The sequence below is a fragment of the Myotis lucifugus genome, unplaced genomic scaffold, assembly GCF_000147115.1.
Source record: "Myotis lucifugus unplaced genomic scaffold, Myoluc2.0 scaffold_225, whole genome shotgun sequence".
NCBI classification, from domain to species: domain Eukaryota; kingdom Metazoa; phylum Chordata; class Mammalia; order Chiroptera; family Vespertilionidae; genus Myotis; species Myotis lucifugus.
In genome coordinates, this window is record NW_005871273.1 from 633,758 (window position 1) to 650,302 (window position 16,545).

General features: G+C 39.8%; 1 protein-coding gene and 1 pseudogene across 5 annotated transcripts in view; one reads left to right on the forward strand and one right to left on the reverse strand.

Annotated features, from left to right (window-relative positions):
• Positions 1-16,545, reverse strand: part of NTM (neurotrimin) — an 846,452-nt gene that overhangs the window by 265,220 nt on the left and 564,687 nt on the right. The gene's annotated exons all lie outside the window — the stretch shown is intronic.
• LOC102432456 overlaps positions 10,636-16,545 on the forward strand; it is a 38,824-nt pseudogene continuing 32,914 nt past the window's right edge.

A 16,545-nucleotide genomic window follows, 5' to 3' on the forward strand; every position in this document is an offset into this window, starting at 1 on the left:
ACACAAACCTATCAACAGAAGGCTTCCTGGCTTGATGTGTTTGAGCACAACCTCTGTTCCATCATTGGCTCAGCTACAGAGACACAGGAGCAACCTGTAGGAGGCTAGGCTTAAAAATGAAAACAAAGACACTTTTAAGAATCTGAACAAAGACATTACTGACTGCACACTGCACAGCAGACAAGACAGAGCAGCTTGTTCTAGCCAGTTTTCTAAACAAACAAAAAATAGCAAAACAACAACTTTCAAGGGGGAAATATAAGGATCCAGGATCCAGATTTGGCACAACACATTATCTAAAATTTCTACTTTAAAAAAATGATGAGAGGCACAAAGAAGAAAAGTGTGACCCATCCTCACAAAAGTAGACTTACAGAAACTGCCTGCGTGTCCCAGATGTTGAGTTTAGAAGTCAAAGCTTCAAAGCAGCAATTATAAACATATTTTAAAAACTAAAACACACACACATGCTTTTACAATAAATTATGGCAATGATAAATCAGTAAACAGAGATTTGCAACACAGAAACAGAAATTATAAAGAACCAACCGCAATTCCTGGAGTGGAAAAGTATACAATGAGAAGAGGAAAATTTGACTAGAGAACTCAATAGCAGATTTGAGATAAGAGGCAAAAGAATAAATAAACTTGGAAGTAGATAAATAGAAATTATTTAAACTGAAAAGCACAGGGGAAAGGAAGATAGAAGAAAAATGGACAGAGCCTCAGAGTGCCACCACATATGTAATGGGAGTCTCTAGAGAGAAAAGGGAAGAAAACATATTCAATGAAATAATTGGAAAACCTCCCCAAAGTTAATGAAATACATGAATTTACATATTTAAGATGTTCTGCAAATCCAAAATAGGATACCTACAAAGAACCAGTCCCACATCTAGACACATAATATATTCAAACTATTAAAACCAAAGGGAAAGAGAAAATACTGTATTGACAGCAGTAAGAGAAAAGGACAGGACGCCAAGTGATATGGCCAAGGCTGACTTCTCATCGGAAACAATAGAGGCAAAGCAGTGGATGACATATTCAAAGTACTGAAAGGAAAAAATACTCTTAACCAAAAATTCTATATCCAGCAGAACCCTCCTTCAAATATGAAGGTGAAATACAGGCATTTTCAGATAAACAATGTTGCTAGTTGACCTACATTACAAGTAATATAAAAGAAAGTATTTCAGGATGAAAAATATGACTAGATGATGACTTAAATTCACACAAAGAAATGAAGAGCACAGAAATAGTGAATATGTAGAATCATATAAAAGTCTCTAAAAAGAATTTTTTTTCATTTCTCATCTAACATATTTAAAATCTAAAATTAAATAAAGCTAAAATCATAATAATATATTATTGTCTTTTTAACATTTATGGACATAATATATCTGGCAATAACACAAAGTAGGGGGGAGAAAAGAAAGAGCTATAAAGGAGCAAAATTTCCATATTTGACCAGACTTTAGTTAGCATTAATCTTAAGTAGACTGTGATCAGCCACACTGAATAGTAAAATCATTAGAACAACCAATAAAAACACAACTCAAACATATAGATAAATTATCAATAGAATTAAAATGATACACTAAAACATTTAACACAAAATAAGTCAATTTAAAAAAAATTAAAATACAGGAATCATACAGAAAACAAATAGCAAAAGGCCATATGTAAATCCAAAAATAACTATCAGGTGTGGCCAGCCGGGGAGGAACCGTGAGAGGTTGGCTCCAGGGTGTGTCCAGCCCGTCTTGCCCAGTCCCACCCTGCTGTCCACCTTCTAATCAATTTCCTTTCAATTGTGCATGAATCCGTGCACCAGGTCACTAGTTATATATGAATGGTTATATATATATATATATAACACAGAACTTCAAAATACATTAAGCAAAAGCTGACAAAATTGCAAGAAAAAAAATAGACTGGTCAACAATTAAATTTGGAGATTTTAACATCTCACTCTAGATAATTGATAGGATAATCAGTAGTCTTAAGCAACTCCAACAACCAACTTGACCTAACTATTTTAACTAGAGGTCTCTGAACATTGCCTACAGCATACATGTTTATTTCAAGTGCACGTAGAACATTTCCCAGAACCCAACGTATAGTAACCAAAATAAGTCTCAATATTTAAAAGAAATGAATCATGAGAAGTATGCACCCAATACTCACAGAATTAATTATAAATCAATAGAAATTCCCCAGATATTTAGGAATTAAACAATGCACTTATACATGATGTATTGATCAAAGAAGACATCACAAGAAAAAAACAGAAAATATTTTAAGCTGAATGAAAATAAAACCATAACATATCAAAATTTATAGTATGCAGCAAAAGTAATGAGTATAGAGAAATTTATAGTTGTAAATACCTATGTTAGAAAAGAAGAAAAATCTCAAATCAATAATCTAAACTCTACCTTAAGAAACTAGAAAATAATAGAAAATGAAATTGAAATTAGAAGAAATATAATGATTTGTAGATAAATCAATAAAATAGAATGAGAGAAACAGAAAATAGACAAAAAATAAAAAATTAGTTATTTGAAAGATCAACAAAACTGACAAATACTTGATTAGCCAAGAAAAAAAGAGTGAAGAAAAAAATTACCAAAATTAAATATAAAGACATGATACTAAATCATATGACTATAAACCGATTAGAAAGAAATATTAACAATTTTGTGCTAAGACAATTTAGATTAAATTGACAAATTCCTATAAAGACACAAGTTATCCAGCTGACTCAAGATGAAACAGAAAATCTGACTGACCTAAATAAAAATTAAATTAGTAATTATAAATATCCCCATAAAGAAAAGCCAGGCCCATGTGGTTTCACGGGTAACTTCCAGCAAATATTTTCAAAAGGAAAAATATTAATTCTTTCTCAACCTCTTTCAAAATATATAGAAAAATGGAGTGCTACCCTCATTCTATGAGGCTAGTATTATATGATATTAAGCCAGCTAAAGAAATCATAAGAATAAAAAACTACAGATAAATATTCCTCATTTAACACAATATTAGTGAGCTAAATCTAGCAATATATCAAGAGGATTATATACCAACACCAACTTATCACAGGCTTATCTGGGACTTATCACAGAAATAATAACCTAATTTGGCATCTGAAAATCAATTAATGAAATACACCATTAATAGAATAAAAGAAAAGCCACATAGCTCAATAGATGAAGAAAAAAATATGTGATAAAATTCAACACCGATTCATGATAAAAACCCTCAACCAGGAGGATTAGAAAGAAATATCCTCAACCTGACAAAGGTATCTATAAAAAATCCACAGTTAACATCATACAATAATGATGAAAGACTGAATGCTTTCTTCCTAAGATCAGGAAAGACACAAAGATATCCAAGTTTGACACTTCTATTAATACTGTACTGGAGGTTTTACTCGGTGCAAAAGAGAGAGAGAAAAAAAGAAAGAAATGGAGGGTATCTAGGTTTAAAAAGGAAGAACTAAGGTTATCTTTATTCTCGGGTGATATAATCGTGGATGTAGAAGCTTCTAAAGAGTGCACAAAGAAATTATTAGAACTAATAAACATTTTTGCAAGGCTGAAGAAAATAGCACCAATAAAAAAGAATGGATTGTATTTCTGTATACTAACAACCAACAAACCAAACATGAAATTGAGATAACAATTCCATTCACAATAGTATAAAGAAGAATTAAATACTTAGGAATAAATCTCTACACTGAAGACTATTAAACAGTGTGGAGAGAAATTAAAACAGTTCTAAGTAAATGGGGAGACATTCCATGTTCATGGACTTGAAGACTCAGTGTTGTCAAGATGGCAATTCTCCCCAAATTGATCTATAAATTCAATGCAACCCCTATCAAAATCTCAGCAGGCTGATATACATTGGCAATCTGTTCCCAAATTATGTATGGAGATGAAAAGAATGTAGAAGAGCAAAAACAATTTTGGAAAAGAAGATCAGAGTTGGAGGACTTACACTACCTATGCAAACATAGGCATTTATTTTGATTAATGGATTAGAATTGAAATTGCAGAATAAATGACATTCTCGGGAAGAAGGGTCCCACCCGCAGGCAATTGAATTTTGACAAAAGTGCCAAGACAGTTCAATGGAAGAAAGTATTTTTCAACACATGGAGCTAAAACAGTTGAATATCCATGTAAATAAAAGTGAATATAATCCTTATGTCATATCATATGCAGAAAATAATTCCAATTAGATCACAGATCTAACTATAATAACTAAAAAATGATGACACTTTTACAAGGAAATACAGGATAAACTCTCCTGACCTTGGGTTGGGCAAAAAGATCTTAGATATAAGAGCAAATTAAAGATCTTCCAAAGAAAAAATGACAACTTGGGCTTCAATAAAGTAAGAAATTATTGTTTGAAAAAATACCATTAAGAAAATGAGAAGAACAAGCGAGAGAATGGAAGAAAGTATTTGCAAATCATACAGCTAACGAAGGACTTGTATCCAGAATATATAAAGAATTCTTACAATGTAAGATTATGAATATAATTTTAAAATCGCCAAAAGATTTGAATAGACCCTTCACCCAAGAAGATACGTGAAGGGTCATAAGCCATGAAAAGATATTCAGTATCATTAGTCATTAATAAGTTTCCCATTAAAACCACTAGGCGATAATCCTTGTGGTTTCCCCATCCCCCAGAATGGTTATAATAAAAAAGAGAGACAAAAGCACGTGTTGGTGAGAATGTGGAGAAGATGGAGAACTCATAAACTGACTGACGGCGGAAATGTAACATGTTACAGCCACTTTGGAAGGTTACAACCAGGTGGCAGGTTCTTTTAAAGTTAAAAATAAACTTGCTATATGACCCAGTGATTCCACTTGTGGGAATCTCCACAATAGAAATGAAAACCTATGTTCATGTAAAATAGGTATGTGAATGTTCATAACAGCAGGACTCATGTTAACCCAAATCTGGAAACTATCCACGTCTAACAATGAGTGAATGAATAAACAACAACAAAAAATGAGTTATATTTTTATGGTAGAATATTATTAAGCAATACAATAATAGATGAACCTCAAAAACATGATGAAAGAAGCCCGATGCAAAAACTCCATATTGGACAATTCCATTTATAGGAAATATCCGGAAAATGAAAATGCACAGGTATACAAAGCAGCTCGGTGGCTGCCCAGAGCGGGGAGGAGAAGTGAAGATTAACTGCAAATAGGCACAAAGAAACTCTCAGGAGTGATAGAGAAGTCGTAAAACGAGGTGGTTGTCATGGTTACGAAACTCTATCACTTTATTTAAAAATAATTGAATTTTACACTAAAGTGGGTAGATTTTATGGTATGTAAATTATACCTGCACAAAGCTATCAAAACCAAACAACGGGGAGCTGAACTCCTAGCTCAGCTCTGTCCCGAAGTCAGACGTTCCCAACTGCTCCAACTCCTCTCAGTGGGAGAAAGAGATGTTGCTGCCCCGCTCAGCACTACGCCCATCACACTTTTCTGGATCCTGTTTATTCCCAAAGACCTTTGTTTCCTCCGAGTCCCCCACTGGCTGCTTCCTTCTTTGCTAAGTTTCTTAAAAGAACCATCTACCATGGGAAGGGCCGCTTTATCACTTCTCCTCCCACAACCGCTCCCTGGGGCTTCCTTCTTCACCATGAAAGAAGCCTTGCACTCATCATCTCTGACAGTCTACATGTGCGAGCTAGGGGATGTCCTGAATAGATCCCTTACAAATATTTCTTTCTTTTTTTAATCCTCACCCAAGGATATGTTTGTTTCTTTCTTTCTTTTTAAATATATTTTTATTGATTTCAGTGAAGAAGGAAGAGAGAGAGAGAGAGAGAAATAGAAACATCAATGATGAGAGAGAATCATTGATCAGCTGCAAGCCCCATATTGGGGATCGAGCCCACAACCTGGGCATGTGCCCTTGACCGGATTGAAACTGCCACTCTTCGGTCTGCAGGCTGACACTCTGTCCACTGAGCCAAACCAGCTAGGGCAGAATATGTTTATTTGACAGAGAGAGAGTGTGAGAGGGAGAAAGAGGGAGAGAGAGAGGGAGAGAGAGAGATCAGTTGCCTCACATACACACCCCCGCCAGGGATCGAACCCAAAATTCAGGTCTATGCCCTGACTGGGAATGGAACCCCTGACATTTTTGGTTTAAGGGACGATGCTTAACTTACTGAGCCACCTGGCCAGGCACAAAATATTTTTGAGGTCTGTTGACACCACTCTCTCTGGATTTTCCTTTGACTTCTCTAAATACTCCTTCTCAAAACCATTTATTAGACAAAGGTCTCTGAGTCTTACCTTCAAGCTGTGTGGGCCCCTTCCCTGTTCCATTCTCTACTGAATTTACCCAACCGTCCTTTGTAAAAAATCTTCACCTACCACATTGGCCAATAACTCCAAAATGTATTATCTTCAAGTGACCCTCTCTTCTGAGCTTCAGGTCTATATGGCAACTGCCCTTTGAAGAACTCTAATTCTTGATCTAATAAGCACCCCAGACACAGTACGTCTAAAATTAAATTCGATATTCTTCTTCACAAATTTCTTTCTCCCTCTTCTGTATTCACAAACCCTTTCCATCAGTCACTTAAGCAAGAGATTTGGAAGCTATTCAGCATTACTTTCTCTCCCTGATCCCTCCACTAGACTCTAAGTCCCACCCTGTCATTTCTAGTTTTCTATTCTATCTCCTCCTTTCCACCCTCTCTGCTACTGAATTTATCACCTTTCTTATTGTATCATTTTAGCATTTTGGAAATAGTCTTAAAGTAGTCATTTTAGATCCCCACTTTTAAATAAATGGATTATTCAATTAATCAAAAAAAGGCAAGAAGAGAAATAATTTAAAATTCTAACCCAATGTGCTGTAATTCTGGCATCTAAGGCCCTATCTGTGCTTCTAGGGTTACGAAGGCCCTGGTTAGCACTGGTTAAAGAGTAAACCTTTTTAGAAGTGTCCAATACCTTCTTTAACAATATGTGCTCTCATCTTTAGACATCTATCTCAGTCTCTACAAAACTCATTATTTCAGACTTAATTTAAAATTCTCAATAATTTGGAGATAGGCTGGGCCGGCGTCCACTTTTGCAGTTATGCAAAGCGTGTTAATTACAGTCAGGAGGCCACGGCAGCTACTTGACAACGTTTTGTTAGGCATTAATTAACGTTACTTTTATGTTCTTAAAAGTAATAAAACTGCATTTCTTTTAAAAGGCTTTATAATTAGACTGAACCACACAATTTAACACTTAATTATATACCATCTTCCATGTTCTCTAATTTCTTCCTTTCTTCCTTTCTCCCAGACCCCATCCTCCACACAGGAGCACGGAGTGGCATAGGGTGACAACAGTGCACATGATGAGTACAGATGTATCAACGGGCATCAATTTTGCCCTCAAGGAGCTTCCGGTGCGGGAAGGAAGATGAAACCAGCACATAAATGGATGAAAGTGATTGATTATGTTAAGGAATCTAAGCTCAAAACTGAAGTGCAGTGGGAATCCCCATGAAAGGGGTGATTGCTCCCACACTGATGGGGATCAGGGCTTGGGGATCACAGGACCCTTGCAGAGAGGTGGAATGGAGAAAGGGCTCGGAATGAGCGCACACAGAGGCCCAGAAGCAGGAACATGTGGAGGATACACAGAAACCACGTGATCCAGAAGAAAGCACGTGAGCTCCGGAATCAGATAGAGAGGCTCGACCACTTCCCAGCTGTGTGACCCTGGCCAAGCTACTTAAACTGTCTGAGTCTTGGTTTTCTCAGTTTTCAAGTGTACGTTAGAGTATCTCAGCCATAGAATTACTATGGTCATTCATTGGGATAATATTTACAAAGCTCAGTCAAGTACATGGTAGGGAATAAGGATGTAAATTAGAAATGCAAACATTTTTTTTACAGGAAAGCAACAACAGGACAAATGCTAGCCATCACCATCCAGCAAGTGCCGAGGCACAGGTAGGATCTCCCTGCCACCGGCTACTTTGCATTACTTAACAGAGATGCGTATTCCCTCTCACTCCTGAGGACTGCTGGCACCCAAATCCCTTCAGGAAGAGGTGCACTTTCTAAAACTGGTGCATTTAACCTTAAGAAAAAGTTAGAGCCCTGGCTGCAGACTGAATGGTCCCAGGTTCGATTCCAGTCCAAGGGCACATGCCTGGGTTGCGGGCTCGATCCCCAGTAGCGGGTGTGCAGGAGGCAGCCGATCAATGAATCACTCTCATCATTGATGTTTCTATCTCCCTCTCCCTTCCTCTCTGAAATCAATAAAAATATATTTTTTTTAAAAAGAAAGAAAATGTTAGAAATATTGCAACAAACCACTGGCTCTAGGAGTTCCTCTTCTTGATTCATTTATTTATTTACATATTTTCCAAACCACAGAATCATTATGGAGTTTTTCACTAGGGGTGGTTCCATTCAGTTCTTCACATATTTATGGAACAAACTTTACAAATCATATAACGAATTGCTATCAGGATGCCAATCACCTAAGAAATGATTCCATGCTTGCCCAGGCTTATGATTTAATTTGTTTACAAACAATGCATTGAGAGAGAGCATACATATCAATACCCATGTGATATTTGTAAGCATTATGTCACTTGCTGATACAGAATGGTGATCAAGAGCACTTGGAGATTATACACACACAAACAGCCAACACCAAGAGAAGTCTGTCTTATCCAAGAGCAGAGGATACACTCCAATCACTGGCTTTAAGTAAATGCTACTTCCATCAGGAATTCTTTTTTTTTAAATATATTTTTACTGATTTCAGAAAGGAAGGGAGAGGGAGAGAGAGACAGAAACATCAATGATGAGAGAGACTCACTGATGGGCTGCCTCCTGCACACCCCACACTGGGGATCATGACTGCAACCTGGGCATGTGTCTTCACTGGGAATCGAACCGTTCATGGGTCAGTGCTCAACCACTGAGCCATGCCAGCCAGGCAGGAACTTTTTAAGAAGGATATCATGTGGCTGTGTCTTTAGAGAATTGTAAAATTTTATAGGGAAAATAAAGGATGGAAAGGTTTTACAGGGCGATAGAAAGCTACTAGCAAAGTCCCAAAGCAGGGGAAGTATGAGAGACCCTTCAATGATAGCTCATAGTGCCATTCAGTGGCCATGAAGAGTCCAGTGGGAGTCTAGTGGAAGATAAGACAAACAGAAGTGGAAGTGGGGAACTCGAGAGCCAGCCTCCAGTGCCAGGATAAGACAGAATGGCCATTAAAGGGGGGATTCATTGAAGTTTTTTCAAGGAGAGAATCGACATGATCAAGGCATTCTTTGAACACAAAGAACGATATCATCATTCAGAACAGATGGGAGGCTTCAGACTGGAAATGAAGAAACTCATTAGGAAGCCATCCTCGTAGTCCGAGTGTGAGCCAAGCCTTTGGGAAGAGCGGTGGGACTCTGAAGAAAACTGACATGTGCATAGTATCCGTCATCCCTACAAGTTGATATCTTGGTCCTTAAGCAGGTGTTCTAACCACAGAGAAACAGAATCCTCACCCTCGTCCTCCTTTGATATCCGAGTAGCCAAGGGGAGCTGGAGGTTTAGGGCTTTAGATGTACCACCCATCAGTTGAATTTCTAATGGTCAGTTTTGTGGTCAGTATGTTTTATATGAACAATGTCATTTCTGAAACATGAAAACCCAAATAGTAAGTACAAAGCTAACATGACGAATAAAGCTTATTAGGGCCCTGGCCACATAGGTCAGTTGGTTAAACTAGAGCAGCGGTCAACCTGTGGGTCGCGAACAATGAAAATACATCGTGCATATCAGATATTTACATTACGATTCATAACAGTAGCAAAATTACAGTTATGAAGTAGCAACAAAAATAATTTTATGGTTGGGGGTCACCACAACATGAGGAACTGTATTAAAGGGTCGCGGCATTAGGAAGGTTGAGAACCACTGGACTAGAGCATCATCCCGATACTCTAAGGTTGTGGGTTCGATCTCCATGCAGGGCACATACAAGAAGCAACCACTGAATGCATAAATAAGTGGAACAACAAATTGATGTCTCTCTCTCTTTCTCTCTCTCAAATCAATAAGATATTTTTAAAAGCTTATTGGGGATTATGGGTGCCATGATGAAAAGAAACATTTCAATTTTTTTTTTTAAATTTCAGAATCATATGTGTGAACAGCTAGTTACTGGCTTAAGCAGGGCCTGCCCCTTTCCTTCACTCCTGCTGTGCGGACTTGGTACAGTGAGCATGTGGTCAGCTCAGTGACCTTCCACAGCCATTTGAGCCCATGGTTAGCAGTGAATTCAGAAAGAAAAAAAAAGTCAACTCTCTCCGCACGGCGAGTTCCTTAAATATCAAAATATGCCCTCTCTTTCCCACCTTTCTGTTCCTCTGAGAACCGGTGTCACAACCACCTTCCAACAAAATTGAAAAGGCGAAACAAACCAATGACGGATTTTTTTAATCACAAATGTAATAACCCGTCATGTCTCCTGAAAAAGAAAGAGGGCAACAGGGAGGCAATTTGGTGCAGCAGTTTAATAACAGCGAGCCTTCCTCATTAGGAATCTCATAATGCCGTCTTCCAAGTGCGGGGTGCAGAACGCGGCTCAGGAAAGCACCGAGTCAGGCTCTGGGCCCCGAGATGTCACTGCGCGCTTCCTCTCCGCTCTCCCAGCATCAGAAAGTTCCAGGCTGCAGGAGGAGCATGAGGTCAGCACTGCCCTGGGCCAAGCCTGGGGACTGGGGGGGCTCTCTTTCCATGGGCCCTGCACCAGGACATTCTCCTGCTCTCCCTGCTCACACGCCTTCTAGTCTCCTGGTCCCAATCTCTGCTTTATATCAGCACATGCAGACACATCTGATGGACATGTCCTTGAGATTTGCTGTTCCAACCCCAAACTGGACCTATAGGTACAGACAGCCAGGTACACGGTAGAAAGAGTGGGTCAGAAAAAGGCAGAGAAAATCTAGACACTTCCCTGGGCCGCAGGCATTCACTTGTAGGAAGGACCTTTCCAGACACAGGAACATTTCAGGAGAGCACACTGTGTGCTTAAACACGCTTTTAAAAACTAAACAACAACAACAAAAACCCCACAAGCGCCCCATTGCAGCTTTTCTAACAAAAGACAGAGGCCTCTGCCAGAGGTGAGCGCCAGGTTAACGGGCAGAGGGAGGGGTGGGCAGTAACAGCGGGACACAGAGCAATCGCAGGTCACCGTCCCCACCAGGCTGGTGTGGCCTCTGTCTGCCTCTCTCTCATGATGTGAATTTCCACCCCGGTGCCCTGCTGGTGAGTTCTCTCTGGTTATAAAACACTTTCTTACCTTCATTTGTTCTTAATTAAAAAGGGAAAAGAAACTCCTAGGGCCCTGACAACAGGGAGGAAAAAGGAAATAAAGAAGAGGCAAGGAAAAAGGAAAGAAGGGGGGAAAGGTTCTATAATTTGTTGAAATCCACTGGCCAAAGAACCTGATGCGGTGAGAGAGAAAGGATAAAGACAAGCACGGAATCACCGGAAGTGGTTTTCCTCTTTCTGAGCAATGTGGGTGCTATTAGACAGACAGATTTTGAGAAGGAAATGGGGGGCATTCCTTCTGGGGAGGAAAGGCAAAGGATTGCGGAATGAGGCTCATTACCCCTTTGTTCTCGCATCGTTTTCATTCTTCAAACTCCTTGCTCTACGATGATGAGTTCTTCTTTCACCAAATATTTATAAAGCCCCGTCATGGACTGGAGAGTACACTAATGTTATCGGAGAATGGCAGGGGTGGAATTTCTCCATTGCTGTTGGGGAGTGGGGTTCTTGGGGTGCCACTGGAATATGCATTTCTGGAGGCCCCCGCGGGAGGAAGCGATGGGGTGGAAAGCTTTATTTGCATGGAGTTATATGCCTTGGTTTCCAAAGTCCTATTTCCCTTAAACCGGTCCTGGAATATGTGCAACTGGGGAGTCAGTCAGCAGAGCCAAAAGCAAGCCAGAGTCCAGGGTTCCCGTCCCATGGTGGAGCCAATCACTCCCATCAGTCCATGGTGTGTGGGTCCACATAGCTGAGGGCCACGTCGGGGGGTGCAGAGTGTGAAAGCCCACAAGCCAAGAGTCAGGCGCAAGCAGCTAGAGAGAAGGGAACTCCGTGTTTCAGGAGTTTATGGATCTCAATTTTATGCCCTTGCAGTGGCCACATCTATTCTGGCCAACGACCTGCTCCCAGGTGTGACTGACAGGTAATCAATTCCCCCTACATCACCTAGACTTTACTGGGCATGCGCCTATTCTTTTTTTGTCCAGTCCCTTCCCCCTGCGGGAAACAGACCCGGAGAGTGCTACGCTCCAGCTTCCAGGCACGAATGGCATGCCCCTATTATCCAGCCTTCCCTTTGCTCCTTTCCTGTTAGTTAATTAATAACTGGGTTCATTGCAACGGCATCACTAACACTTCACATTTAGGATCTTAATAAATAAATAACCAGTCAACAATATTGATAGTTGTAATTTCCTGAGTCCTATCTGGGGTCAGTTATAACATTAAGTCCTCGACATCCATGGGCTCTTGACCCATACAACAGTTTGGCAAGGAGGAATTATGATATTGAGCATATGGATAGAAAACCAAGGCTCAGAAAGGATTAAGTAATGATATAATCATTAAGAATCTTGTCCAATAGTGTTCACTCTTTGTACATTCAGATATGTTCTCTTGCCTCTCCTCACTGAGGGTTTTAAGAGAAGGCTGGGGGGATTTTCCCCAATTTCCTCACTCTAATACTAAGGCCTATTCTAAAACCCACGTTTGATCCATTCAATGCTTTCTTGACTTCTTTGGCCTCCCTTATATCAAACCTACATGCCCAGGTCATTCTCACCATCTACCTAGCACCTACCTTCTCCAGTTGCAAAGATTAATAGGTAAAAGTTCACACTTGGTTGTCCCCCTAGCTCGTCCCCACTATGATGCCAAGCAACATACTTTAGCCAAACTAAAATTAAACTTCAGCTCTGTTGCACTCTACACTTGACATGATGTGTGATGATGTGATGTGCCCCAAATTCATAAAATCTGAGACACACACACAAACACCTGAAATTTACAAAGCCAACGCAAATCATGGTGGATGATTATTCCTTCACAAAAGGATTCCTCATAAACTTCCTTAAGTAGGAAGCTTCTCTGATGCATTTATGATGTGACTTGATTTTCCCCCAGGGATATATTCTTTGCATAAATAAAGCAAAGCAGACTGCAGTGAAAGGGAGCATCAGAAATATTTGCCTGGAGAACACACACATTGGGCTGATTCATAGCCCTCAGCTGTTGCCCCAAATCACTTGTTGGTTCATAATGTTTAGTGGGAGCCATGCCCACCCACTGACTCTCCTGGTGACCCGCTTCTGTCACAACCTGGCATTGGGTGCCATTCTTATCTGCGTATAGAAACCATCCTGGTGTGAATTGCTACTATTTCATTTCACCAGATACCCTACAGTATGCTGAGTCTCAAAAATAAACAGCCACCGTGGTGAGCCAGGCTTCAGATCCTGATTATTTTTTTACATTAGAATCAGACTCTGCAACAGTCAGGATTGGTTGGGTTATGCTGAAATAACAAATAACTAGAAAGTCTTAAATGGCTTAAAACAACACACGTCTATGGGTCTCTCACTCTAGATGTCCATCCCCGGAGAGTGGGCAGGAAGAGGCCCAGAGACCCTTTTCATCCACTAACTCAGGGACCCAGGCTGATAGACCAGTCACAGTCTTTAAAATCATTGGTTATCATGACAGAGGAAAATGTTTAACCTATCCACTAAGTGATACATGCCTCTCCTACTTGCCTCTCTCTGGCCAGAACCCATCACATACCCCCTCTTCAAAAGAGAGGAGGTTGAATCCTAACAAAGGAAGCACTCAGGACACAGAGAGTCTAAAATATTTGGTAATAGCACCAATAATCTCCACGGTCCATCAGAACGCCCATCCAAGGCTCTTCCATGACCATGGAGAACAAGGAGCTTCGATCCTGGGACCCGGGGGAACAAATACATAACGGGAGTTCTAGATGACCTGGTCTACATTACTTTTGGGGAAGAAAGCGAGTCCTAGTTGTATCTATGATTATACCCATTCCCTTACACCTTGTCCCCTAAGGGAGTGACTTATAACCTCAGAAAAGGTGCCTGGCCACACCTGCCCTGTGGGATGCCTCATCCAGGGCTGTCTTGAAGTGAGAACCAGGTTGCATACACCTTACTTAGGTGTCCAATCCTGCAGAGACACCTTTGGCCTATGATGTTCTTACAATAGTAACTTTAATCCTTATCAAAGGAAGACTGTCTCCTCATATCTCTCAACCTGCCTTGTTGTTCTTTTTTTTTTCCTTTTTTTGGGGGGTAGACTGAAACATTTTCTATTTCCCCAGTTCTCCTCCTCCCTCTAGCCTTTTTACCAGGAAGAGAAGAATCACAAAGAAATGACATGTTCTCTGTTAAATCAATGTCCATTCATCTCCCCTCAAGCTTTCTCACCACTTTGGGTGGAGAGATGCAGGTGCAAGGTCTCCCAGGGCGAAGTGGTTTATTTTCAAGCCATGAGAAAATTGCAAGGTAGATTTTTTTGTCAACTCCGACACTTCCTTGGACACTAATACCAAACACTCTTATTAAAGGAGTTGTCATCATGTTTTAGCCAAATTAGATGAGGCTTCCAAAAGATGGGACTACCTCATCAGAAGAGAGTAAGGAAAAGGATTGTTTTTATAAACTCTTTTCTATAAAAGGGTTACAATGCAAAGATGCCTCACCTGCATTAGTGAGGGAACAAGTAAGCACCAATAACTGAAATACACAGACTTAATTTAAATCCTTTCTTTGTATTTCTGAAAAAAATTTTGTATCTAATATTTTCTTGATATATAAGTAAAAGAAGTATTTTGTTTAGAGGAACAAGAAGGATTTGAATCAGAAAGATAGTCTGTAAATCTAGGTGTGCTAAGGGATCCACTGTGGGTGGATGAACCAGATAATATTTCTTTCTCCATTTAACAAAAAAAAGGAAAAGAAAAGCAAAGGAATATGAAAACAACACAATGAGAACGCTGGATTGCAGAAAATAAAAAATAAAAGGGAAATGGAAATTTATTTGAATCTCCACTATATGTCAGGAGTATTATATCTGATTACCTCATTTAATACACACACAAATGTAGGAGATATCATGGATGTATTTCTTCCACCCAACACTCATTCATTCACTATTCATTCACTCTAAAACAATTCGTTATGTCCCTATTCTCTTCCTGGCACTATGCAAGGAGCTGATGAAAGAGAGAAAATAGAGATACTGCCATAAAGTTGTTCATCATCTAGTGAGAAGATGAGTTAGACCATAGAATGAGCCTCAGGGAGAACGTGTTTTCCAGACAGTAATTGGCCAAGAAAAGATTCAAGCTCAGGTCCTTCTAATACCATCTAAACCCAGACTGCCCAGATCTGGCAGACTACCAGAGTCCGTTGATGGAATTCTACCTCCCAATGTGCAGAATTGCCAGGTTTGGGGTCTAGGTATCTGTATTTTTAAAATATATTTTATTGATTTTTTTACAGGGAGGAAGGGAGAGGGATAGAGAGTTAGAAACATCGATGAGAGAGAAATATTGATCAGCTGCCTCCTGCACACCCCCTACTGGGGATGTGCCCGCAACCAAGGTACATGCCCTTGACCAGAATTGAACCTGGGACCTTCAGTCCACAGGCCGACGCTCTATCCACTGAGCCAAACCGGTTAGGGTGGTATCTGTATTTTTTTAAAAACTCCCTTGGTGAACCGAATCTAATGACCAGCCATACAAATGCTATCATTTCATAGTGTTATACTCTTACGTTTAGCACCCCACACCATCCCAGCCACCATCAATTACATTTTCACACCAAATGCAAACGAAAACTGCTTGTCTCAGGCATCCAGTTGACATTCTAGGTGAAAAGGTAGAGAACTAACAATTTCCATGAATGGGTTTATACATGTCACCCATTCTAAATGTAACTATAAAAGAAAAAAAGTGTCTCCCATTTCAGGCCTTAAATTTCTCTCCATGCTGCGCAGAGGACAGCCAATAAAGCCATTACTTAAAAAGCCCAAGGAGAACCGTCTTTTTACCTTATCATCCACAGCTGCTCGAAAGATGAATCAATCTGCAAGGTAACCGAGACTTCTCAAGCTCTTAGTGATTGTGATCCTACCAGAGATACGCCCCTGTTCCAGCTGATATGTGGTGTGTGTGTGTGTGTGTGTGTGTGTGTGTGTGTGTGTGTGTGTGTAACTTATTTAGAGCTAAAATATAATAAAATTTCTTGTAGCCTGTTGCAGAGTACACCAATCAAGGGAAATCAGGTTTCCAAATTAAGAGCAACAAAGCACAAAGACCTGATATTAATGATGAGCTGAGGAAGTTAACTGGACAAGGAAAGAGAGATCTTCCAAAGATG